Here is a 26,532-nt window from a genome sequence, read left to right on the forward strand (position 1 = left end):
TTGTTGTCTTCTTTATTTGTTTGCTTGTAGTCAGTGCCGTTCTTTTTTCGCGGTTTTCTAGTGGCCGCAATAACCTATTTTTAAAAACTAGGCCACAATAACCCTGGGCTACATATTTACTGTAGTTACCATGGGCCTCCTACGGGTCGTAAAACAATGGGCCTTCTAAGGGTCGTAGAAATAATGGGCCTTCTACGGGCCGTAGCATCAATGGGCCTTCTACGGGCCGTATGATCGATCGACCAAACATGGGCCAATAACATACCACATTATGGGCCGTAAACGGGCTAGATTTGGAATCATCCATTCATGGGCCGACCATAACGGGCCGTCGTTAATCTGCCGTATTTGATGACGCTATGAAAACGGCCCAACGGATTAACGGGCCGCAAACGGGCCAATTGTAACCACGGGCTCAATTTGGTCCACAAGCAGAAAAGGCCAGTAACGGGCCATAAGTAACCGAATGCTGGAAATGAGCCCAAGAATAAATGGGCCCTGAGATGGCCAATGGAATAATGGGCCATTAATGGGTATAAAGCAATAGACTGCTCATTGCGGGCCAGATTCACCACGGGCCGTTAATGGGCCAAGAGTTACAAATGGCCTCGTATGGGCCGAAAGACATCATGGGCCATACATGGGACGGAAGTTACAACGGGCTAGAATCGTATTGGACGGCCCGGATGAAGCTACTAGGCTTAACTCCGATAGGCCGTAACGGGCCGTAAATGGGCTATATACGAACATGCCGTTAACAGGCTTTCGGTGGGCTGGCACGTTACCTTTTGACAAAGTCAAACAGGCCGACCTTTTCACCGGAATGGGCCTCTGTTGGGCCGTGCCACATGTCAACGTATCATAGGCGCCTCCTGTCCAATGAATGTATGACATCTGTCCCAACGGTGAGCCAACACGTGTTTCCTCCGGCCAATGACAATTTTACACGTGGAAAATCCTCATTGGTCCAGGCTGTTAACGGGTTATCGGATCCAAAACCAGACCCGATAGCTTAACGGCGACCCGTTATGGTGGATGCCATGTATCGGTCACCCTTGATGAAAATACTTCCATGACGCGCCATTTATCTTCATGGAAGTGGACACTTCCGTGATGATAATTTTGGTAATGTCATGGAACACTTCTACGACAACACAGGTATGACTATCTTGATTTTGTCATAAAATCGTCATGGATGTACACGCATGACAGAAAACGTGACCTACTGTGACAAATACGTATCATCACAGAAGTGTATTTTTTTTGTAGTGAGTAGAGATAAGTATTTCCCTTAGTGAGAACCAAGGTTTATAGAACCAATAGGAGAATCATGCAAAACCTCATGAACAACACCTGCACACATAAAAGCAAAACCCAACGCGGGCAAGAGGGTTGTCAATCCCCTTGAACTCGTTAGTTGCAAGGATTAAATCTTGTATAGGTAGACGGAGAAATTGCAAAACCAAATAAAAGAAATAAAATTGTAGCAAAGGAATTTAGTTTTTGTATTATGATAAAAGTAGACCCCGGGGCCATAGTTTTCACTAGAGGCTTCTCTCTCGAACACATAGCATACGGTGAGTGAACAAATTACTATTGGGCAACTGATAGAAAAGCGCATAGTTATGACGATATTCAAGGCAATGATCATGTATATAGGCATCACGTCCAAGACAAGTAGACCGACTCCTGCCCGCATCTACTACTATTACTGCACCAATCGACCGCTATCCAGCATGCATCTATGGTATTAAGTTTGTAAAACTAGAGTAACACCTTCTGCAAGATGACATGATGTAGACAAAGTAAACCCAATCAATATGAATAAACCCTGTTGTTTTACCCTTAATGGCAACAATACAAATATGTGTCTTGTCCCCTTCTGTCACTGGGATATAGAGCACCACAAGATTGAACCCGTTGCAAAGCACCTCTCCCACTGAAGATAAATCAATCTAGTTGGCCAAACCAAACGGATAGATCGGAGAGAGATACAAAGCTATAACAATCATACACAATAATGTTTAGAAAAGACTCCATTACTTATCATAATTATTTAGATCATAAACCCACAATTCATCGGATCCCAACAAACACACCGTAAAAGAAGATTACATCGAATAGAGATCCAAGAACATCGAGGAGAACATTGTATTGAATATCAAAGATAGAGAAGAAGCCATCTAGCTAATAGTTATGGAACCATAGATCTGTGGTGAACTACTCATGCATCATTGAATGGCAATAAGGATGATGTAGAAGCCCTCCATGATCAATTCCCGCTTCGGCAGAGTACCTGAAAAGGCCTCCAGATGGGATCACGGAAGAACTGAAACTTGCGGCGGCGGAAAAAATGTTTCGGGTGGCTCTCTGTTGGTTTCCCAATATTAGAGAATGTATAGAGGTGGAATTTGGTCAGATGGAGCCATGAGGGGCCCAGAAGGCAACAAGGCGCAACTTCCCCAGGGCGCGCCTTGTGGCCTTGCTGTCTGGTCCCCTCCCGAAGCTTCTAGGGTCTCTTTTGTCTAGAAAAAAATTCTCCGAAAATTTCGTAGTGTTTGAACTCCGTTTGGTACTGATTTTCTGGAAAACCAAAAACAAGCAGAAAACAAGAACGGGCACTGGGTTAATAGGTTAGTCCCAAAAATGACATAAATAGCACAAAAGGCATATAAAATTTCCAAGATTGATACTATAATAGCATGTAACAATAAAAAATTATAGATACGCTGGAGATGTATTAGCATCCCCAAGCTTAATTCCTGCTCGTCCTCGAGTAGGTAAATTATAAAAACAGAATCTTGATGTGGAATGCTACCTAACATGTTTATCATGTAATCTCTTTTACAGTATGCATATTTAGATCCGAATGATTCAAAGCAATAGTCTATAATTTGATATAAAGACATCCATACTCAAGCATATGAACAAACAATCATGCCTTTCAAAATAAAAATGCTAAAGAACGCTATCCCTACAAAATCATATAATCTTTTCATACTTGTTCTTCCTCACACAAAGTATTAATCCTGAACTACCCCGATGACAAGCCGAGCAATTGGTTCAGACATTTTAACGCACTTCACCTTTTTCAACCTCACGCAATACATGAGCGTGAACCATGGACATAGCACTATGAGTGGAATAGAATGTGGTGATAGAGATCAATAAGGGGAAGTCAGAAAAAAGAAGATAGTCTCACACCGACGCGACTAATCAAAGGGCTATGGAGATGCCCATCAATTGATGCCAATGCGAGGAGTACGGATTGCCATGCAACAGATGCACTAAGAGCTATAAGTGCATGAAAACTCAACGTGGAAACTAAGTGGGTGTGCATACAACTTGCTTGCTCATGAAGTCCTTAGGCATTTAAGTAAGCCCATCATCGGAATATACAAGCCAAGTTCTATAATGAAAAATTCGCTAGTATACGAAAGTGACAACAAAGGAGACTATCTATATGAAAAACATGGTGCTACTCTGAAGCACAAGTGTGGAAAAGGATAGTAACATTGCCCCTTCTCTCTTTTTCTCTCATTTTTGGCCACTTTTTTTCGTCCGGTTCCTCATCCCGCCTTGTGGGGGAATCATAGTATCCATGATCCTTTCCTCACTAGGACAATGCTCTAATAATGATGATCATCACACTTTTATTTACTATAACTCAATATTACAACTCTATAATAGAACAACATGACTCTATTGAATGCCTCTGGCAGTGTACCAGGATGTGCAATGATGCTAGCGTAACATGTATGATAATGATGAATGGTGGCTGAGCCACAAATACTATACCAGCTATATGATCATGTAGAGCAATATGACAATGAACGCATGAGCCTGCTGAGGTTGCTGAAGATAATTGGGGGCACAATGCTGGGAATGTTGAAGAGGACCAGCACAATGAAAAATAGAATGACCCTGTTCAGGAACAAGAGTCGATTGTCATTAATCAGCCATCTTTTTTGGTGTGAGAGGAACAACCAGTGATAGAACGTGAGGTGGTGGTGCTACAGGATGATGAGGCTGTTCAGCAGGTGCACAATCCAAATGAATGGTAAATTGTGGTCTATCAGCCTCCTTTGCAGCTTGTTCATCAGGATTTTTGTATGGGGGAAGCTAAGATTGCCTTTGGACCTCCTCTGCCTCTAGAGCTTGTGTGGAAAAGATCTTTTGAGACTCTCCTTGATTGCTCTGTTGTAACTGAAGTGCTCAAACCTCTGCCTATTCAGTTTTTTGAGCTTTTGGTTCCGTCCAAGAGGAGCTGGGAGTTGGCCTTTTAGGATGATTGTGTGCCAAGTCTGACTTGGAAGGAGCCACTTGAGTGTTAGGCACCTCAATCTATTGCTAGAGAACTTTCCCCACTGTTGATCATGCTCATTCCCAGTCCAATTCCATTGGGATGCAGGTTGATGTCTCAGTTGTGGCTGTTGAGGAGTGTTTCTCTTCCTCTCCTCAATGTCTGAAGACGGCAATAAAACCTAGGAAGACTTTGGCGCCTACATCTATTATGGAAACTTCTGTTCGTAGGTGCACGCGTGATTCGGTGTAGAGAGATGGCTTCAAGCCAACGTTTCAGGAGCTACCCTTGCATCCTAAGAGAAGCAAGCCCAAGTGTAAGACTTCAATGGAATCTTAAGTGATGACCAGCCCCAGGAGGGGGGCACTGAAGCTCTTTCTGAAGACCTGCCTGAGGAAGGGGCCTCTGATCTTCCTCCTCCATCTCCATCAGACAACTTCATCACATTGGTTATGGTCTTAGCATAGAGGAGAAACTTCTGACTGAGGAGAAGCTTATGGAAGAGCCCCTAGACTCCAAGAACACTGCTACTGATGATTAGTCCTCCTATGAGGCAGAGGGCCTGTCAAGCCTTTAATTCTACCATCTTTATTTGTTACTTTTAGCAGCCTGTTGGTTTATGTAATAAGTCTAGTAATATTTTTGTGTGTGTTAGTGCATCTAGTGCCCCTTAGCGATTTTGGTGTATTGAAGACTTATAGGTTAAGGGACTAATGTGTTTGTGAGTGTACACATGTTCTATAAGACTATGAGGAGTTTGATATTTACGATGAAAGTCGACCCCTAAAAATGAATGTCTTCAGTTGAAGACTTTGGTTTTCTTGAAGACTTTGAAAGTGAGGAAATTGGTGTGACCTTGAAGACTTCGATATTCAAGCGAGGATTATGAAGCGTGAAGACTTTTGTTTTCGTAGTTTCATTTTCTCTTTCTTGAGTCATAGGAAACACCGCATTGTTAAAGGGGGTCGACGTAGAACTAAGGAAACACTTGTGATGCTCATCTCAAAATCCTACACCTATCCAATCCTTTCGAGTAAAGCCATTGGAAATCTCATATAGTTCAGTCAATTTCTTCAGTGACAGAGACGAAGATCTTCTGGTTTCTGAGAAATTTGTTCTAACTGAGGAGTTAGGAATTCGCTAGTGCGGATTATCTACAAGTGAGGAACAGGATAGCCCTGAGGAATTTGGGAACTCAAATTTCCGACTGTTGCTCTGCTATGCGCCAGCTGTCCCAAATATTGTATCCACCTAACGGTCATATCACTAAAGGACATTTAAGTCTTATCATGTTGGGCTGCTCCCTAGGCTATAAATAGTCACCCCTACAACCACTAGCTGGTTTGCTGCTCCGAGAGAAACTGACACTTGTCATTGAGAGCATCCCATCCTCCGAGGACTTTGAGCAAAAATAATCAGTGAGGAAAAACCCAAATCCAAACACCTACAAACCCAAAGTGATTGAGCATCACTGAAGAGATTGTTCCTGTGTGGAACCGACGCTTGTTACCTTTAAGAACTGTGCATCCTCCAGACGGTTAGGTGTCATGGTCTAGAGTATCCAAGAGGAACTGTGGATCGCCGATTAACCGAGACTGTGAAGGTTTGGAAGTCACCTGAAGACTTACCACGAGTGATTGGGCGAGGTCTGTGTGATCTTAGCTCAAGGATAATACGGTGAGGACTGTGTGTCCTCAGGTTTAAATACCTAGCCGCTCCAACCAGACGTACGACTGTCACAGCAGTTGGAACTGGTCTACCAAATCATCATCTTCACCAAGCTACTAGTTCTATTTCCTCAACCCTTTCATTTCCTCATTCATGTGTTGATGTACTTGATCCTTACTGTTTGAAGACTTTTGACTGAAGACTTTCTCAATTTCCTTAATCGTAATTCTTCAGTCACTTTGTCTTCAGCCTGCTTATCCTGTTTACATGCTACCTGTGCTCGGTGTATGTTTCATTTCATCATGATGACTATGCTACTGCTCTGTTATGCATGCACCTGAGTACTTATTCCGCTGCTTGTAGTTCGTGACTTAGGAAATTCCTCAAGTTCAATTTCCTTGGTGACGAATTTGCAAAAAATGCCTATTCACCCCCCTCTAGTCGATATAACACACTTTCAATTGGTATTAGAGCAAGGTACTCCCTTGTTCTGTGTGATTTTGGCTTAACCACCTAGAATTTAGCTATGTCGACTGCAGGAATGAAGAAAGTGACATGCCCCATCTTTGATGGTCATGATTATCCCAAATGGAAGGCCATGATGAGGAAGCGCCTCATGGCGATGAACAATGAGCTGTGGACCGTCACTGAGATTGGTCTTACCGATCTATGCAAGATGGCGGATGCTGATGATATTCGCAAGTACACTCGACTTGACACCATGGCGAAGGATATCATCTGCTCATGCCTATCCAAAAATCAGTTCAGGCTCATTATGCATCTCTGCAATGCGAACTTATCTGGGACCGAATCTCTGACGTCTATGAAGGTCATCGAACTCGTCATGATCCCTGGTTTGATTGTCGGTGTTCTGGGAATGGGGGTCCCCAGACTTGCCTGCCTGCCGCCCACGACGTGGCTCCACTCGCGGCCCAGTACGGCCCGTCTTCACCAACAAACACTCAAGACCCTCGCGAGGGGCCAAGCCTCGCGAGGCGGACGACACAAGACCTGCTCGGGAGCGGCCTCACCAAGCTGGCTCGCGAGGGGCGGAGATATCAAGGCAAGGCGAACCTCGCGAGGTTCCAATGACGTAAGCCATGACGACCAAGGCCAGGCGGGCACTAGCATGCACAGTGTCCACGTTTCCTCTTTGGTGCTAAGGAGGCAAGCGCAGGCGAGGAGTACCGAGGCATCAGGCAAAGGTTTCCATATCGTTGCAACAAGACCAAGGCCAGCAGGACGGCAGGACGGAGGTCACCGTGGAGCCCAAGACGGCATCACCACCAGAGCCTTTGGCAGGCGAAGACCACCTTTAGTTAGGATAGCTTGTAGTAGCTGCCCCCCTTCAAATTGGCCGTTGTTGGCTCCCTTCCTGCTCAATATTTGGGGAGAGGACCAGGGCCTCTATAAATAGGGCTAGCCACCACCATAGAGAGGGGACGAATCATCGAGCTCTCCCTCAACCACACAAGTTCACCAAGCACAACACCTCTCCTCAGGAGGTTGTTCTTCCCCGTACTGTTCATCCTCAGCCTAAGAGGCAATCCACCACACCACACTGGAGTAGGGTATTACACCACAACGGTGGCCCGAACCAGTATAAATCTCATGTCCCTTGTGTTGCGAGTTCGTCGAGCTAGGCTTTGAGATCGCGGTGAGGCTGAGGGCATGATTAGGTAGGGGGAAATCTTTGTGCGCACCCCAGTGTTCGAACCTCAAGGGTTTTCCCAAAACCCGAAATCCGACATTTGGCGCGCCAGGTAGGGGTGCGCCGAAGCTTTCCTTCCGTCGATCCGCGTCCTGTCACTTCGTCGCATCCATGGCGGATGCTCGCAGAGCTCGCGCTGAGCGCCGGGCCGCCCTCGCCGCCCGCGTTGCTCAGACGGCTCCTGTCGGTGGGCCACCCCGTCATTCTCCGTCGCCTGCCGCCAATGCCGCCACCGGCCCAGCAGGGAACGAGCAGCAAGCATCCTCGCTGCACCCCTCGGTGCGGCGGGACGGTCGCACCGCCACTCCGTCGCTGACCCCGGCCGGCTCGTCGTCTCACGCTCGTCGCGCTCCCACGGACGTGCAGGCCGCGCTGCTCATGGCACATGAACTCCTGCGCTACCGCCCCGTCGACGACCTCTACGAGGACTGGCTGGACCGCAGCGCCGAGCTCGTCTGCACTGCAGGGGGCTCCCACTCGCCATCCCTCTCGCTGCCTCGCCCTCTGCCAGCTGCGGGCGACGTGGTCATGGAGCGCCACCACCACCACCTCCGCACCAAGACGGCGCCCTGGCGCCAAGGCGTGCTCCCCTGCCAGCGCGACCAACCGCGTCAGGCACCCGTGCGCGAAGAAGGAATCTGCCAAGAAGTTTCTCGTCCGCAAGAAAACGGTCCTACGCTCCGAGCACCACTACGGCAAGACCGTGCGCCGCCTGCGGTGGCGGTGCGCGGACGTCAAGGGCAGGCTCCACATCAGCAAAGGGTCTCGGCGGCCACCGTGGGATGCCGCGCCTTCATTCCTGAGCTGCGTAGCGTCGCATGGCCGGGCAAGTTCAAGCCAGACCTGCCACCACGCTAGGACGGCACCCCCGACCCCGCAGAGTTCCTGCAGCTCTACGAGCTCAGCATCGAGGCGGCCAACGGCAACGAGAAAGTTATGGCGAACTGGTTCCCCATGGCTCTCAAGGATGGTGCCCACTCATGGCTCCTGAACCTGCCTCCAGGCTCCATCTCCTCCTAGAACGAGATGCGCGACCGCTTCGTCGCCAACTTCCAGGGCACTCGCGACCGCCCTCCGGCCGCGGGTGACCTGCGCCGCGTCAAGCAGCAGCCAGGAGAGACCCTCCAGAAGTACATCCAGTGCTTCAACAACGTTCGCCTCAAGACCCCCAAGGTGACGGACGAGGCCATCATCTCTGCGTTTTTCGATGGCGTCCGCGATGTCAAGATGAAGGAGGAGCTCGCCATCCATGAGGAGCTATGCACGTCCTTGGAGTTGTTCAACCTGGCGACCAAGTGCGCAAGGGCTGAGGAAGGGTGCCTTTCCCTCCTCGAGCTCCCAGCTGCCGACTTGGAGGAGAAGAAAAAGGCCAAGGACGTGAAGTGCAAGGGAGTGGCCGTACTGGCGGCGGAGCCGGACACGAAGCGCGGCCGGGACCAGCCCGAGTCATCCAAGAGCAGCCGACCATTCTGCGCCTTCCACAACGTTCACAGCCACAACACCAACGACTGTCAAGAGCTCAGGGCCATTCGAGATGGACGCCTCGGTCGACGCCCCGAGTGCAACGACCGGGGCTACGACCGAGGATGAGGACATGGTGGAGGATGCTGGGACGACAGTGGCCCTCGCCAGGAGTGGCGTGACAGGCCTCATGAGGACCGCTGGCAAGACCAGCCTCGTGAGGGCGCCTGGAGGGATCAGCCTCGCGAGGACCACCCCGAGGGCAATGCTGGTCTTCCTCCGCTGCCGCCACCACCAAGAAGGAATGACGACCACCATCAGGACGAGGGGTTGGGGACTTCCAGGAGGCACGAGCTATCGCCTGCATCTTGGGCGGAGCTCAGGCCCCAGCCTCTCAGTGAATCTTCAAATAGTTTGCTCGCGAGGTGAACGCAGTCCTCCCCAGGCTCGAGGCCACACGCCCGCTTAGGTGGTCCAAGTGCGCCATCACCTTCAGTTCGGCAGATCAGCTCAAATGCGCGGCCACCGCTGGTGCCCTCCCGATGCTTTGCTCATGCGTCATCAGCAACGTACAAGTCACCAAGACCCTCATCGACGGCGGCGCAGGGCTTAATGTCCTGTCCATCCAGATGTTGGGCAGCCTTCAAGTGCCTTACGATCAGCTTCCGCCTACCAAGCCCTTCTCAGGAGTGACCGACGGTTCCACCACGCCGATAGGGCAGGTCCGCCTCCCTGTCACCTTCGGACAGCACGACAACTACCGCACCGAGCTCATCGACTTCGACGTCGCCCACATCCGTCTGCCATACAATGCCATCCTCGGGTATCCGGCCCTGGCCAAGTTCATGGCAGTGACACACCACAGCTACAACGTCCTCATGATGCCAGGAAGCAGCGGGATCATCACAATCTCCTGCGAAGAAAGAGATGCGGTGTGCTCCCTCGAGCGCGCCTGCAGTGTCAATCGAAAACCCCGACAGCAATGCAGTCCAGTACCATCCTGAGGTCGTCCCCAAGAAGAAGAAGAAGCTACTCTGCACAGGGCCTCAGGAGAGTGGCACCGCAAGTGGAGCCACGTCAGGATCAGCGCCCGCGCCTGGGGCGCCTCCCTCCCTCGCATAGGAAGGCGCGCCCGATGCCCTCCTCAGGCAGGGCTCGGGGGCTCTCTTCTGGAGGGCCTCCGACCTTGCTAACGTCACGAGGGAGGCGCTTGGGCACCACGTGGAGGCGTGCTTCGTAGCACTTTTCCCTCAGGAGGACACCAAACGAGGAGCGCCGGTGCTCAGGAGTCCATTACCAAGACCACTCAGGAACTGCAGGATGCAAGAGCCATGCGCGGCGACCGCCGCTCACCCGGCGCAGCTCCCCATCCAGGCGTGGATGGCGGGCTACGCGTCTGCATCAACGTCCCAGGGCTCAACAGGGCCGCATCTCAGGAGCTTTTCTGGCCTTCGCGAGTGGGACGCTGCGAGGGCCCGCCTCACAGCTACGTTCGCATGCCCTTCGGCCTGCCGAGCGTGGCGTCCGCCTTCCAGCGCAACCTGCGGAGCATCTTGGCGGCTCAGGAGGCTAGGCATCACGCATTCCTGGCGGAGATGGAGACGGTCTTCAAGGAACCGCCCGGACCCCCAGAGCCTCCCGAGGCTCAGGGCCCCGGTGGCTCGTGAGGAGCAACTCCTTTGTCACGCGTCTTCAGCTGCCCCAACATTCCTTCAACAATAGAACCAGGTGACATTTTCCAAGTTTATTTAGCTGGGAGCGCCCCTCGGGCTGCATCATTCCCAGGCCGCATGGGTCCGTCCCTGTGGCATGTATCCCTTTACATCTTTAGCTTACTCTGTTGGGGGCGCCCCTCGGGCTGCATCATCCCCAAGCCGCTCGGGTCCAGCCCAGTGGCATGTATCGTTCTTGCATTTACCTAAGCTAGCTCGCCTTCCATGCGTCACCTATCTATGATTATCACCTGCTTGATTGTCACCAACCACGGGAGCTATTCACGTTGGCACGGCGCTTGTGCTTGGGTCCGTCCCTGCAACGTCGATAAATCTGAGCGGTCGAGCTCTGGCCGCGGCAAGCCCCGCGCGCGTCACCTCACCAGGCCCTCAGTGCCTTCATTCTCTTACGGAGCTACCAGTGGCCGGCCGGCAATTATAATGGCAATCTGTGCCCCTCCTCACGTGGACTTGCAGGAACCTCCCGAGGACAACTGCGGGCGGTACCGCGGGCTCCCTCTTCTCCCATGTGATTCACTTGCGCGTTAAAAGGGGGGCTCCTGAGCATCGCGACTCAGGAGCTCCTACTGGCTCTCCAGCCCTCACCCCCTGGTGTTGACCACGGCATCGCGACCTGGCATACTAGCGGCGGTTGAGCTCGCTCGAGGGCCGGGACCTGAGGACGTAGAGCACGAAGGAGAGCATGGGGAAGAAGAGGAAGCACGCACGGGCCTAACCTGGCTACGCCACGACCGCTGACGCACAAGTCTGGTGCAACGCAAGGAAACGACTCCAGACTGCTAAGATAAGTTTCACGCTCGGACCAACTAATCGCTACGACACGGGATTCTCACTCGCTGCAGCCCTGTCACGGCAACGTCACCTCCCTTTCTGACCTCTCGGTGGCCGCTTGCATGCTAAAGGGGACCTCCTGAGCATCGCGTCTCAGGAGCTCTTACTGGAGCTTGGGCCGCCCACCTCCCGGCCTTCACCACGGCACCGCGACCTGGCATACCAGCGATAGCTGTAGCCTGCCTGGGGACCGGGACCTGACAGCGTAGAGCACCAAGCCATCGCGAGGATAGAAAGGGGAGACTGAGTCGAAGCAGGACACACGCTCGCATAATTTCATAATAGGGATAATGTTAACTAAAGACATTACAGGTTCTTTACACGCCCCCACGGGGTTCGTTTTGATTCCTCGCAGGGAACAAAAGAAATTCAAGGAGCCCTATCTACACATGCCAGCGCAGCCGACGCCATCATCAACAGTGGGCCATGGGAGGCCGACGCCAACCCCATCCAGATCAGCGACGGCGGTGGCTGGACGCTGCGGCCTTGCTCCGGGCGCGGCGTGAGCTCGGGGGCACGTAGCTGTCGTCGCTCGTCTTCGGAGTCTCGTAGGGCTCGGGAGAATCGTTGGACTCCCAAGCGGCGCCACTGATGCTGGATGAGTCGCTAGCGAGGTGGGCGGCAGGCCCAGCTCCTGCCACGGCACCGTTCAGGAGGCCCTCTCCGGGGCAGCACTCCAAGCGACGACCTTCCCCGTCGAAGACCTTGAAGAACATGGTGGAGGCGTCATCGTACTTGAAGTGGATCGCAAGGGCGCCTTCTGCGCGGCAAACCAGAGCAACCTTGCCCCAGCCGCAGGTCATGAAGATCTTGCCTGGGGAGACGGCTTCCACTTCCACTCCAGTCGTCGGGGCGTCGCAGTCGGCGTGCTGTAGCCATAGCTCGAGGGGCCCCCTCGGCGGCATCTCGGCGGAGAAGAACTGGGGGAAGCGGATTCAGGTGCGCGGAGGCATCGCCGCCCACAGCATGAGTTCGCGCGAGGAGTCCATGGCGTGGTCCCCTAGGGCGACGGCGTGTGCCACTATGGCGCGGCGACCACGGCCGCGGCATGGGCGGTGCCGCTCGCCGCCTCTTCCTCCTGAGTCCTCGGCTTGGGCGTATAAAGGCAGCGGATACCCGGGAGGTGGCCGCTTGTACCAAGGCCTTGTCACCTCGTGCCTCACGACTACTTCACGATGGTGGACCGGCCTCTTCTTCGGCGGAAGTGGCCCAGGCTCGTCGTGGGGACTTTTTCCCTTCTCCGCGGCCGAGAACCTTCGGATTGGCGCCATGGTGTCACTACTAGAAATGGAGCAATGGAGAAGAAGCGAGCGGAGCAGGAAGAGATGGGCGATGGGGGCTCTGCCCCCCTCCTCATTTATAGCAGGAGGAGGCCAACCATCGACCTCCATGGTCGCAGGTAATGATAACCCTTTTTGCATGCAGCAGGGACTCGTCAAGTCGGGCAGGTGCCGAGGCAACATGGGGAAGCAGAGACACCCACGACCAATCAATCGCCACGTGTCGACCAAGGCCGCAGGCTGTTGGGGCCCATGATGCTCCGCACTTGCCATTTGGCTTCGCCTCGAAGCCAAGTCCGAGCGCGCCTTGGGCCGGGGGCTCCTGCCGGCATTCTAGGAATAGCGGTCCCCATACTTGCCTGCCTGCAGCCCACGGTGTGGCTCCACTCGCGGCCCACTACGACCCATCTTCACCAACAAACACTCAAGACCCTCACGAGGGGCCAAGCCTCACGAGGCGGACGACACAAGACCTCCTCAGTGGCGGCCTCACCAAGCTGGCTCACAAGGGGCGGAGAGATCAAGGCAAGGCAAACCTCGCGAGGTTCCAATGATGTAAGTCATGACGACCAAGGCCAGGCGGGCGCCAGCGCGCACAATGTCCATGTTTCCTCTTTGGTGCTAAGGAAGCAAGCAGAGGCGAGGAGTACCGAGGCATCAGGCAAAGGTTTCCATATCGGTGCAACAAGACCAAGGCCAGTAGGACGGAAGGATGGAGGTCACCATGGAGCCCAAGACGACGTCACCACCAGAGCCTTTGGCAGGCGAAGACCACCTTTAGTCAGGATAGCTTGTACTAGCTGTCCCCCTTCAAAATTGGCCGTTGTTGGCTCCCTTCCCGCTCAATATTTGGGGAGAGGACCAGGGCCTCTATAAATAGGGCTAGCCACCACCATAGAGAGGGGACGAATCATCGAGCTCTCCCTCAACCACACAAGTTCACCATGCACAAGGACACCTCTGATACGTCTCCAACGTATCTATAATTTTTGATTGCTCCATGCTATTATATATTTTGTTTTGGATGTTTAATGGGCTTATTTATACACTTTATATTATTTTTGGGACTAACCTATTAACCCAAGGCCCAGTGCAAATTGCTGCTTTCTTGCCTATTTCAGTGTTTCGCAGAAAAGGAATATCAAACGGAGTCCAAATGGAATGATACGTTCGGGAGCGTGATTTTTGGAACAAACGTGATCCAGGGGACGTGGAGTGGACGTCAAGCAATCAACGAGGAGGCCACGAGGCAGGGGGCGCGCCTACCCCATGGGCGCGCCCTCCACCCTCGTGGGCCCCTCATGGCTCCACCGACCTACTTCTTCCTCCTATATATATACCTACGTACCCCGAAACCATCGAGGAGAACCACGAAAACCTAATTCCACCGCCGCAACCTTCTGTACCCGTGAGATCCCATCTTAGGTCCTTTTCCGGCGCTCTTCTGGAGGGGGCATCGATCACAGAGGGCTTCTACATCAACACCATAGCCTCTCCGATGATGTGTGAGTAGTTTACCACAGACCTTCGGGTCCATTGTTATTAGCTAGATGACTTCTTCTCTCTCTTTGGATCTCAATACAAAGCTCTCCTCGATCTTCTTGAAGATCTATTCGATGTAACTCTTTTTGCGGTGTGTTTGTCGAGATCCGATGAATTGTGGGTTTATGATCAAGATTATCTTTGAACAATATTTGAATCTTCTCTGAATTCTTTTATGTATGATTGTTTATCTTTGCAGGTCTCTTCAAATTGTCAGTTTGGTTTGGCCTACTAGATTGATCTTTCTTGCAATGGGAGAAGTGCTTAGCTTTGGGTTCAATCATGCGGTGCTCGATCCCAGTGACAGTAGGGGAAACAACACGTATTGTATTGTTGCCATCGAGGATAAAAAGATGGGGTTTATATCATATTGCATGAGTTTATCCCTCTACATCATGTCATCTTACCTAATGCGTTACTCTGTTCTTATGAACTTAATACTCTAGATGCATGCTGGATAGCGGTCGATGTGTGGAGTAATAGTAGTAGATGCAGGCAGGAGTCGGTTTACTTGTCGCGGACGTGATGCCTATATACATGATCATGCCTAGATATTCTCATAATTATGCACTTTTCTATCAATTGCTCGATAGTAATTTGTTCACCCACCGTAATACTTATGCTATCTTGAGAGAAGCCACTAGTGAAACCTATGGCCCCCGGGTCTATTTTCCATTATATTAAACTCCCGCCAACTAGTTATTTCTATCGCCATTTATTTTGCTTTCTTTACTTTTAGTCTTTATCACAAAAATACCAAAAATATTATCTTATCATCTCTATCAGATCTCACTTTTGCAAGTGGCCGTGAAGGGATTGGCAACCCCTTTATCGCGTTGGTTGCATGGTTCTTATTTGTTTGTGTAGGTACGAGGGACTTGCGTGTGTCCTCCTACTGGATTGATACCTTGGTTCTCAAAAACTGAGGGAAATACTTACGCTACTTTGCTGCATCACCCTTTCCTCTTCAAGGGAAAACCAACGTAGTGCTCAAGAGGTAGCAACCTCTCCTCAGGAGGCTGTTCTTCCCCTTGTACTATTCATCCTTAGCCCAAGAGGCAATCCATGACACCACACTGGAGTAGGGTATTACACCACAACGGTGGCCCGAACCAGTATAAATCTCGTGTCCCTTGTGTTGCGAGTTCGTCGAGCTAGGCTTTGAGATCGTGGTGAGGCTGAGGGCGTGATTAGGTAGGGGAAATCTTCGTGCGCACCCCAGTGTTCGAACCTCAAGGGTTTTGCCGGAACCCGAAATCCGACATTGATGATTTCAAGGAATCACTCAAAACGATGACTTTCGAACCTGAACCATCATCTTCAGCACCATGCCTCATGGCAAAAGGTGCAAAGGTAACCGAATGTTCCTCATCTGAGTCTAGTGATGATGAATATGATGATGATTTTGGACCCAACTATTCCAAGCTTGCTACTATTGCCACTAAACAATGAAAAGCTTTGGCAAAGGTTCAGAATCTGCTAGACAAAAGCGATGGCCTATTGGGTGAGGAAATGGATCAAACTCAAAATGAAAATCTTCAGAGACTTCAGTCTAAGTTTGATAACCTTCAGAGTCATCATAACACTCTATTAGCCGATCATGAGAAGCTTTCTGATGAATTTCTTTGACGAAAGCAAGATCTAGAGAAGCTAAGGGTGAGGTATGAAGATCTTCAGAAGGGAAACGGTTCATTACTTTCTCAACAGATCAGTTCCACTCAGGATGAATTCATTCCACCATGTTTGAAATGCATTGAACGTTAATCTGCTAATTCATCACCTGAAAGTTCAAATGCTTCTATTGCTGCAAATTCTTCAACTCTATCTGTGGTCACAAATTCCTCTGAGGATACCACAAGTATCACTGACAATGCATGGCTGAAGGAATTGTATGTGGCAGGCATGTACACAAGCCTCAAAGGGCATCAGGATCTTTGTGATGTGCTTAAAAAGCAGATCCTCAACAGGAACCCTAGGAAAGAGGGTATTGCCTTTGAGAGGAAACTCAATGTTGATGGGACCTATTGGAAACCTGAGCAGTATCCCAAAACCTCATGGGTTGCTGCGAAGGGACCTCCAGTAGATCCATCCACTTTATCTGGCTTTACATGTGAATCTTCATATTCATCTGATGAGTCATTTGACTCCAACTATAAACTGTTCAAAAATCAGAATGGTGAAGTATTTGCTGGATATGTTGGAAGTAACTGCAGGAACGGCCCCCCTATGAAGAAAATCTGGGTTCCCAATAGGTGCCTTGAAAGTCTTCACATGAGTGTCATCATGACACCACTTGTGAAGAATATGAACCCCAGATCAATTTCTTCATATTGACCAAAGTCTTCATATGGATCCAAGTCCTCATATGGACCAAAGTCCTCACGAGGATCAAATTCCTCATATGATCACTATCATGCTAATGCTTCTGTTTCATAGGGAAAGTCTAAGAGCCATGAATATGTGCATTATTCTTCAAATCATTATGTTCATAAGTGCTCGAAGAATTTCTCTGCTTATTCATATGCTTACTCTAACCCCTCTTCTATGAAATGAAGTGGACTGGCTTCTATGCCACCTTACCCTTATGGAGCTCGCAGAATGATGAACTCTTTGCCACCCCTCCAGATGTGGGTGGTGAAGAAAAAGAACTAATCTCTTTTACAGGGCCAGGTCTCTAGACGAACTTGAACATCTGAAGAATTTGCTGGAGACCTGAATATGCTTGAAAGGATGCAAGCTAATCATGAAGAAATGAATTACTCATTTCTCACGTCCATATACTGCTATTTCTGTTGTACTGCTTGATGAAATTCTATCTGATGAATTTGATCTCATATTCTTCACTGATGAAGTATATGAGTTTGTAAGATGCACTAATTCATCTGCAGGATGATCAACCCAAAGCTACTGAGTGGTTCCTCGACAGTGGATGTACAAATCACATGACCGGTGACAAGAACTTATTGATGGACACTGCTTTATCTCCATCGCATCTGAAGCATATCACCTACGCTGACAAAGGCAAAAGCAAGGTATTGGGTCTAGGTAGGGTTGCGATCTCAAAGGATCAACACATGGACAAAGTCATGCTTGTCGAGTCTTTAGGATTCAACCTCATGTCTGTCTCAATGCTTTGTGATCTTGATATGGTTGTCGTCTTTGGCAAATATCGTTGCATTGTGCTCATGGAATCTGACAATTCCAAAGTCTTTGAAGGCTTTAAGAGAGGAGACCTGTATATTGTTGATTTCTCTGCAGGACCACAGCCTGCCACATGTCTACTTGCAAAAGCTTCAGAAGGCTGGTTATGGCATCGACGACTAGGTCATGCTGGCATGAGGAACTTACACACACTCACGAAGAAGAGGCACGTCATTGGCATCAAGGGTGTCAAATTCCTCAAAGACCATCTGTGTGGAGCTTGTGAAGCTGGAAAGATGACCAAGTCCACGCATCCCTCGAAGACTATCATGACTACCACTCGTCCTTTTGAATTGCTTCACATGGATCTCTTTGGTCCTACTCACTATGCCACACTAACAAATGCAATATCTTTATATGGCTTTGTTATTGTTGATGATTATTCTCGTTACACATGGGTGCATATCATCACTTACAAAACTGAAGTGCAGGATGTCTTCAAATGATTTTCCTTAAGGGCCTCGACAAACGTCGGTGTGAAGATCAAGCACATTTGGAGTGACAATGGGACCAAGTTCAAGAATACTAGTCTTGATGACTATCTTGATGAACTTGGTACTACTCATGAGTTATCTGCCCCCTATACTCCTCAGCAGAATGGCATCATGGAGCGCAAGAACAGGACTCTTGTTGAGATGGCTCGCACTATGCTTGATGAATACAAGACGCCTCCCCGCTTCTGGCCTGAGGCAACTGATACTGCATGCCACATCATCAACAGGGTATATCTTCCCAAAATTTTCAAAAATACCTCATATGAACTCCTCACTGACAAGAAATCTAATGTGTGTTATTTCAAAGTCTTTAGTGCTAAATGTTGGATTAGAGATCCTCATCACAATTCTAAATTTGCACCGAAAGCACATGAAGGTTTTATGCTTGGTTACGGAAAGGACTCACACACCTACAGAGTCTTCAACACCTTTCACCACAAGGTTGTTGAAACTTTAGATGTGCGGTTTGATGAAACTAATGGCTCGCAAAGAGAGCACCTACCTCTTGTGCTAGATGAAATGTCACCTAAGGAATCCATCAAGTTCAAGGCTACTGAGGATGTCATTACCACTGGAGAATCTGCTGAAGAAGTCATTCCAGAACATGAAGAAAATCATGCTGGTGCATCTGAAGAAAATGGCTTTGAACAAAATGCTGAGCCCAATCAACGTCGTCAACCTGCTCATCCTCGCGTAGCAAATGAAGTGCAGATCGAGAAAATCATCGACGACATTAACACACCAGGTCCTCTCACACGCTCAAGAGCTTCAAATTTGTCTAACTTTTGTGGGCACTTTACTTTTTCTCTATCACAGAGCCCACCAAAATTGACGAGGCATTTCTGGATCCTGAGTGGATTCAAGCGATGCAAGAGGAATTACATCAATTCAAGCTCAACAATGTTTGGGAACTTGTCAAGCGACCACACCCATGCAAGCACAATATCATCAGTGCCAAATGGCCGCAACAAGCAAGATAAAAATGGCCTTGTGGTGAAGAAGAAGGCTCGTCTTGTAGCTTAAGGCTACAAACAGGTTGAAGGAATTGATTTCGATGAAACTTTTGCACCTGCTGCTAGACTTGAGGCTATTCACATATTGCTTGCTTATGCTAACCATCACAGTATCATCTTATATAAGATGGATGTGAATAGTGCATTCCTCAATGGTAAGCTTGAGGAAGAAGTATATGTTGCTCAACCCATAGGTTTTGAAGATCCTAAGCATCCTGACAAAGTCTTCAGACTCAATAAGGCCCTCTATGGCCTCAAGCAGGCCCCTCGGGCGTGGTATGATACTTTGAAGGAATTCATCATTATGAAAGGCTTCAAACCCAGTTCACTTGACCCAACTTTTTCACCAAAACCTATGATGATGAATTATTCGTGTGCCAAATTTATGTTGATGACATTATCTTTGGCTGTACTAACCAACGTTACAGTGATGAATTTGCCTATATGATGAGTGAGGAATATCAAATGTCTATGATGGGAGAATTGAAGTTCTTCTTAGGTCTTCAAATTCGTCAACAATGCAACGACATCTTCATATCTCAAGAGAAATACCTCAAGGATGTGTTGAGGAAATTTGGCATGCAAGATTGCAAAGGCGTCAAAATCCCTATGCCCACAAATGACCATCTATGCACTGATGAAAATGGTATAGACTTTGATCAAAAGGTATACCACTCCATGATTGGCTCTTTAGTGTATATATGTGCATCTAGGCCAGATATTATGCTTAGTGTTTGCATGTGGGCCCGTTTTCATGCTACACCGAAGGAATCACACCATAAGGCTATGAAGCATATTCTTCGATATCTAGCTCACACTCCAACACTTGGATTATGGTATCCCAAGGGCTTGGCTTTTGATCTCATTGGATATTCTGACTCTGACTATGCTGGTGATTGTGTGGATCACAAGTCAACATTAGACACATGCCATTTCCTCGGACGATCCTTAGTATGTTGGTCCTCGAAGAAGCAGAACTGTGTATTTCTCTCTACTGCTGAAGCTGAGTACATTGCTGCTGGTTCTTGCTGTGCTCAATTGCTATGGATGAAACAAACCCTCAAGGACTATGGCATCAACATGAAGAATGTGCCACCGTACTGTGACAACGAGAGTGCTATCAAGGTTGCTCATAACCTAGTTTAGCACTCGAAGACGAAGCACATCCAGATTCGACATCATTTTCTTTGAGATGATGTGTTGAAGGGCGACATCTCTATCGAGCACGTGAAGACTGAAGAACAGCTAGCGGATATTTTCACAAAGCCCTTGGATGAAAAGAGATTTAGCAAGTTGCGGTGTGAACTAAATATCTTAGAATCTTCGAATGTTCTTTGAAAGGACACACATCCTAACACTTATGCAAAATTGATGACTCAGATGTGCAACACAGGAAGTAACGTTTTTCTTCAATCAATGAAGACTAGACCTCCAAGTGTGCAGAAATTAATGAAGAATTTGATTCTCAGAGCCCTACGACAATTGTACGCGGCGTCTAAAATCATCATTCTTATACGTTGGGTCATGCCACCAACCAAAGTTGAGAATCTTCAAATTTGAGTTTTTCTTCATTTTGCAAATTCTTCAAATTTCCAAATTCCTCAATATTCAAATTCTTCAACTTTGCAAAGTCTTCATCTTTTCGACTAGTGTTCTTCATTGACTATATATATATATATTTGAGTTTTCATGTCCTCAAGAGGATTCACTTATTGCTAATTCTTCAAGTTGTTTTTTTCGTCTAAGTGAATGTGATCGGACCCATTCCCCCTCTATGCTAAACTCAACCCAGTCTGTTCACAAATTCTTCATGTTTGTTCTATTTGAAACCCATTCAAAATCTTCACTGTGTCCTTTCAGCTGAAAAATTTGCGAACGAAATGTTAAAATTTTCATATCTAAATTTTCGGCTGTTACCGCTCAAACCGTTCCGCATCCCGCGATAAGATTAAACTATTCACCCACGATCTACCACGATCTCCACCTCTCTATATGTGGGTGACACATGTCGCTAGGATGGCAAGGGTTAGGGGCACATTCGTCCAATTTCTTCAGACGGACAATTTTTCACCTCGGCTATAAATACCCCTCGCCCTTCTCAGACCTCATTTACTGTGCTCAATCTCACTCCCCTCACTCGAGCTCTCTGACCTAGCTCCACCGCTACTCTCCATTGTCGTCGGTGAGGAAGAGCTTAGCAGCCTCGACCTCATCGCCGTCGTACTCGCGCCGGTCGCAGAAATCTTCACTCCACTGCCGCTGTAGCTGTCTCTCACCGCCAAGTTAGGGTGTGGGAGATCTGAATGGACGAGCTTCTCCACTACTACTCCCAGCTCATCGAGTTCTTCGTCCAGGGTAAATAAAATCTGATTTTACTACCCTATATTGATTCTGATGATTCCACAAAATCTTCAAAAGGTGTTTACTCTTCAACTTCCGCACCCTTAAACACCCAATTGCATCTGATCTTGATTTGTTTCTCTAAGCTATGTTTTTCCCCGAGATTCCTCAATTGTTTGGATTTTCAAATCTATACAACTCTGGAACCTAAGTCAAGAACGCTTAGTGAAATTCCTCAAGACACCCATGGTCAAATTCCTCAAACTTGATTCTTTTGAAAAATTTCTGAGAACGCATATGACCTCTCCAAATTCTTCGCACCTATACTCTGTTCACAGGTACAAAATGTCTGCTACTGAATAACTAGGTTCTCATCAACTTAATTCATTTGCAGCATTCCTTGAAGGTAAATTGCATACTTCCTTAGAAACATCAATTGTTCAAAATCCATAAGTGAAGAAAATGGCTGATGGTAAAATACCTCAGAAGGGAGGAAAGAGGCCGTAAACAAATACAATGTTTGAAATCCCTGAATACATCTATGATGAATACTGCACACCTGATGAAGCGAAGCGTGGAAAGGAGAACAAAAATCAGTGCAAAGTGCGCATTCAGAGGATTGAGAGGAGATGGGCAAGAGAATGGAGGGAGTATCGACATGTTGCTCCAAAGTACATGAAGAAATTCGATGTACAACCTCCATGCCCAAGAACTCCATTGGCTCCTGGCCATGAAGCTGATCCCTCAAGCATCACGTGAGGTGAGGATTTTCCCAAGGAATGGGCCAAGCGCCAAGCCAAGTTGGCTAAAATGGCAAAGGAAGCAGTGAAGAAATTTAACGTAGATTCTGCTGCTCCTGCTGATGCCTCTGCTAGCAAGCCTAAGAAGGCTTTGCCAAAGAAATCAGCTATAAACCCAAGTTCCTCAACAACAATGCCCTCATGGCCAAGTTCTTCGAATTCCTCATGGACAATTCCTCAGGCAACCTCTTCAAGGGCAGCTAAAATTCCCTCTGTTACCACAAAACCCTCAACTGCCACTGAAAATTCCTCAGCACCTATGCATCTATCCACGTGCCAACGAACCACAGGAGTCTCAATTGCTTCAGGAGCCTCTGCAAGTTCTTCAGCTCCTCCATAGTCCTCAACAGGCCCAACTCTATTGAAGAAAAAGGCCGATGCTGGACGTGGCTCGAGGCCAAGTCCTCACAAGAAACAAGTTGCCTTCCATGTTCCGTCTGATGACGATGAAGCTGATGATGAAGAACTTGCTGAGATCATCAGAGACAGGCAACAAAGGGCCGCTAGAGCCAAAGGCAGTGTTGTGCCTCTCTTATTGGATCTGAAGAAGATCCTTGATTTCATTGACCTATGGCACAAGGATCCCAACAATCCTCTGCGTGAGTTAAACCTCACGGCTGGCCAAATTCAGATGTTGACGGCCTTCATAAATGAAGAAAAGTGGAAGTTTGAAAAGGCCAGACAAGTTAAGAAAACTCATTACAAGAAGAAGAGTTTTTTGAAGAAGAATGTTATGAACATGACTCCTGATGAACTTGTGAATATGCAAAAGGAAATCAAAGCTCTCAATGATGAATTTGACGCTTATCATGCAGATTGGCTAGGTGCCAAAGTCAGATTTGTCAAAACGGCAAAGGGGTTCAAATCAAAAGTTGCAGCTACATTGCAACAAGAAATTCCTCAGGCTGAAGCATCTACTCAGCCTACTAAAGAGAATGCTAGCACAGCTGATGACAATCAGACTATTGAAGAAATTGAATGTACCAGGGCTACCGAAGAAATTCCAGCTCTTGAAGAAACTGACAGGGCAACCTCCAATGTTACGCCTGAAGAACAACCCAGGCTAGTTGAAGCATCTGCTGCTGTGCCTGAGGAAACTAAACAAGGCAGGGCAACTGCATCAGTTGTGCCTGAAGAAACTGTACCAATTTTATCTGCTCCTCCTGCAAAACCCTCAATCGTGAAGAAAGTCACCCTTCCTTCTGCATCAGAGGAGAAGAAAACTAAAGCTGCGGAGAAGGAAGCTGTAAAGAAAAGGAAAGCATCAGCAACTGCAGAGTCTTCAGCTCCCAAAAAAGTTAAGAATTTGATGAGTTCCTTCACAAATCCTATTTATGTTGTTCCGATCTCAAGCATGCCATCAAAGGAACTTGTTCCCTTTGGTGAGGAATATGTCATACCCGATGACATGGATGAAGAGAATCGTTCTGCTGCTTCGTCAGAGCAGTTGGATGAAGATATTGAAGTGGGTGATATCCCTTCAACCCCTTTGGTATCATCGCCCATGCCTTAGTTCACAGCTGAAGAGGCAGACGTTGAAGAATTTGATGAAGAAGATGAGGATGTGGACATTGGGTCTACTACACCGGTTCTGAATGATCATTGTTGGGAGAGACACCATACCAATTCACCATTGACCACTCCTCTGCATCAAATTCCTTAGTCCCTCGTTCAAACTGAAGAAATTCATACGAGATCTGAAGAACGTCAAACCTCACTTCATTCTATTCCAGAATAAGTTCCAGCTACTGCAGCTGAAGAAATGGTGACCAAGACTGCTGCTGATGAATCTACCACTGAAATTCCTCAGTCTGTGGCTCCAGAAGATGTGCGCCAAGAGGCTATGAAGCCTTCAACTCTAAATCTTCAGCCCAAGTCACAAAATCCTCATACCAAGAAGCAAAAATTCAAGGCTGATGATTTCTTTGCTGAGCATCATTTCTTCATGGATTTTAATCCATATGACTCAGCAAGACTTCAACGCAAGCGCTTGTGGACAGCCAGTCAGATGAACTTTTATTCTTCACTGCTATTTGATAAGGGCAAGGTATTTGAGCATCTTCAAATTCCTCACGTGGATATGGAATCACTTACTTGCTTCCAACCAGTCCCGAGTGTTCTTCATGACGTTGGGCTGTTAAACCTCTACACTGACATCTGTGACAGTAATGGAGAACTCATTCTTCAATTCTACGCCACACTGCACCTCACTAGCAATGTAGAAGATGTAAATTCATGGGTGCTAGGCTGGATGACTGAGAATACACATTACAAAGCTCCCGCCTCTGAATTGCTTCACGCCGTCCTAGTCAGTACTCCGGTTGAAGGCGCAAGACTCATTTATGAGGAACCTGAACTTTCAAATCACTTGATGCAAGTGCTGATGAAGCCATTGAAGCCTGGCCAAGCTCCAAGGACCACATTCCTCATCAAGGAATTGCTCTATGTGCCAAAGACAATGTATCACATTCTGACCAAAACCCTCTGTACAATCAAGGGCCACAACTCTGATGAAGAAGAGGTTGTTGGCATCATGAAGAATCTGCTGTTCAATATCATACATGCTATTCCTATCAAATACCACGATTTCTTTATGAGGACTTTGGCCAATGCTTCTCAGTCACCTTTTGAGTTGAAGCCTTATGCTCCCTGGATTATGAGATTCATGAGATCAAGGTCTTCAATTCATTATCAGGCTGACGTTCAAAATCATCTCAGCTATTTGCCACCTATTGATGTCCTCAAAAGGACTATTTCCTCAGCTGATGAGAAGGGCAAGGCTATTGTTATTGATGAAGGCACTCGTCCATTGGAGGGACAGTTTTGCAAAGTTGCATCTATTCCACTAATGATGACTCTGCAACACAAGATTCTGCCGCAAAAGCTTCAAAGCAAAATTCTTAAGCCACTGCTCCGCGTGTGATGAATGATCGTGAACTTCTCCTCTGTCTTCATCAGAAAGTTGTTCAAAATCACAAGTGGGTCAAGCGTCAGTTTGGCGCAATTCTTCAGAACATGACTGTCATGCAAAATACAGTGGAGAAGAACCACTACTACTTGCATGAAGTTTTTGATTGCACTCGGGCCATATTGTCTCACCTCTACGGTGATGAAGATCTCAAGGAGATGGGCTTCCAACAGGACTTTGACTAGTCTCAGCCACCTTCGAAGAAATTCAAGAAGGTCAAAGTTCCTCAGCTGGTCGCCAGATCATATTCTTCATCGCGCGAGACGGATGAAGCTGAAGACTTGAACGACACTGCGGTAGGCCCTACTCCAACTGACAACCCCAACAATCTTGGCGCTCCTCCATCAACATCATGATGATATTCTTTAGGGGCGTTAGTCCTCATTTTTCGTCCCTTTTGGCCATTCGATGAAAAACGGGGAGAAATTTGTGTTAGTCTTCAAGCGAGTCTCTTATATATGCGCATTTTTTCTTTAAGTTACAACTCTTGCTCTTCTAATGTGTTTGCTCTGATGAGTTGTAAACTTAAGTCCTATGGTGCTCTGACTCTTTTTGAACTGCTTCCTGCATGCTTATTTCCTCAAGTACCTTAATGCACGCATGCTGAATTCGTCAGAGTCCATATTTCATCATGCATTTCAAATTCTTCATATCATGTGTTAAATGTGTGTATTAATTACAAGATATAGGGGGAGATCGCCATGATTTTACTCTACAATGTGCTTTTCCTATCGAAAGCAAATTCCTCAAATATGCACATCTTCAGGGGGAGTTCTTCTATATCTTGCAATCAAATTCCTTAATATAAGTATTTACACTTCATATGTTTATCCCCGTTGAAAACTTAACCTATTTGTCATCAATCACCAAAAGGGGGGAGATTGTTAGTGCATCTAGTGCCCCTTAGTGATTTTGGTGTATTGAAGACTTATAGGTTAAGGGACTAATGTGCTTGTGAGTGTACACATGTTCTATAAGACTATGAGGAGTTTGATATTTATGATGAAAGTCGACCCCTAAAAATGAAAGTTTTCAGTTGAAGACTTTGGTTTTCTTGAAGACTTTGAAAGTGAGGAAATTGGTGTGACCTAGAAGACTTCGATATTCATGCGAGGATTATGAAGCGTGAAGATTTTGTTTTTGTAGTTTCATTTTCTCTTTCTTGAGTCATAGGAAGCACCGTACTG

Source organism: Aegilops tauschii, chromosome 5, assembly GCF_002575655.3.
Source record: "Aegilops tauschii subsp. strangulata cultivar AL8/78 chromosome 5, Aet v6.0, whole genome shotgun sequence".
NCBI classification, from domain to species: domain Eukaryota; kingdom Viridiplantae; phylum Streptophyta; class Magnoliopsida; order Poales; family Poaceae; genus Aegilops; species Aegilops tauschii.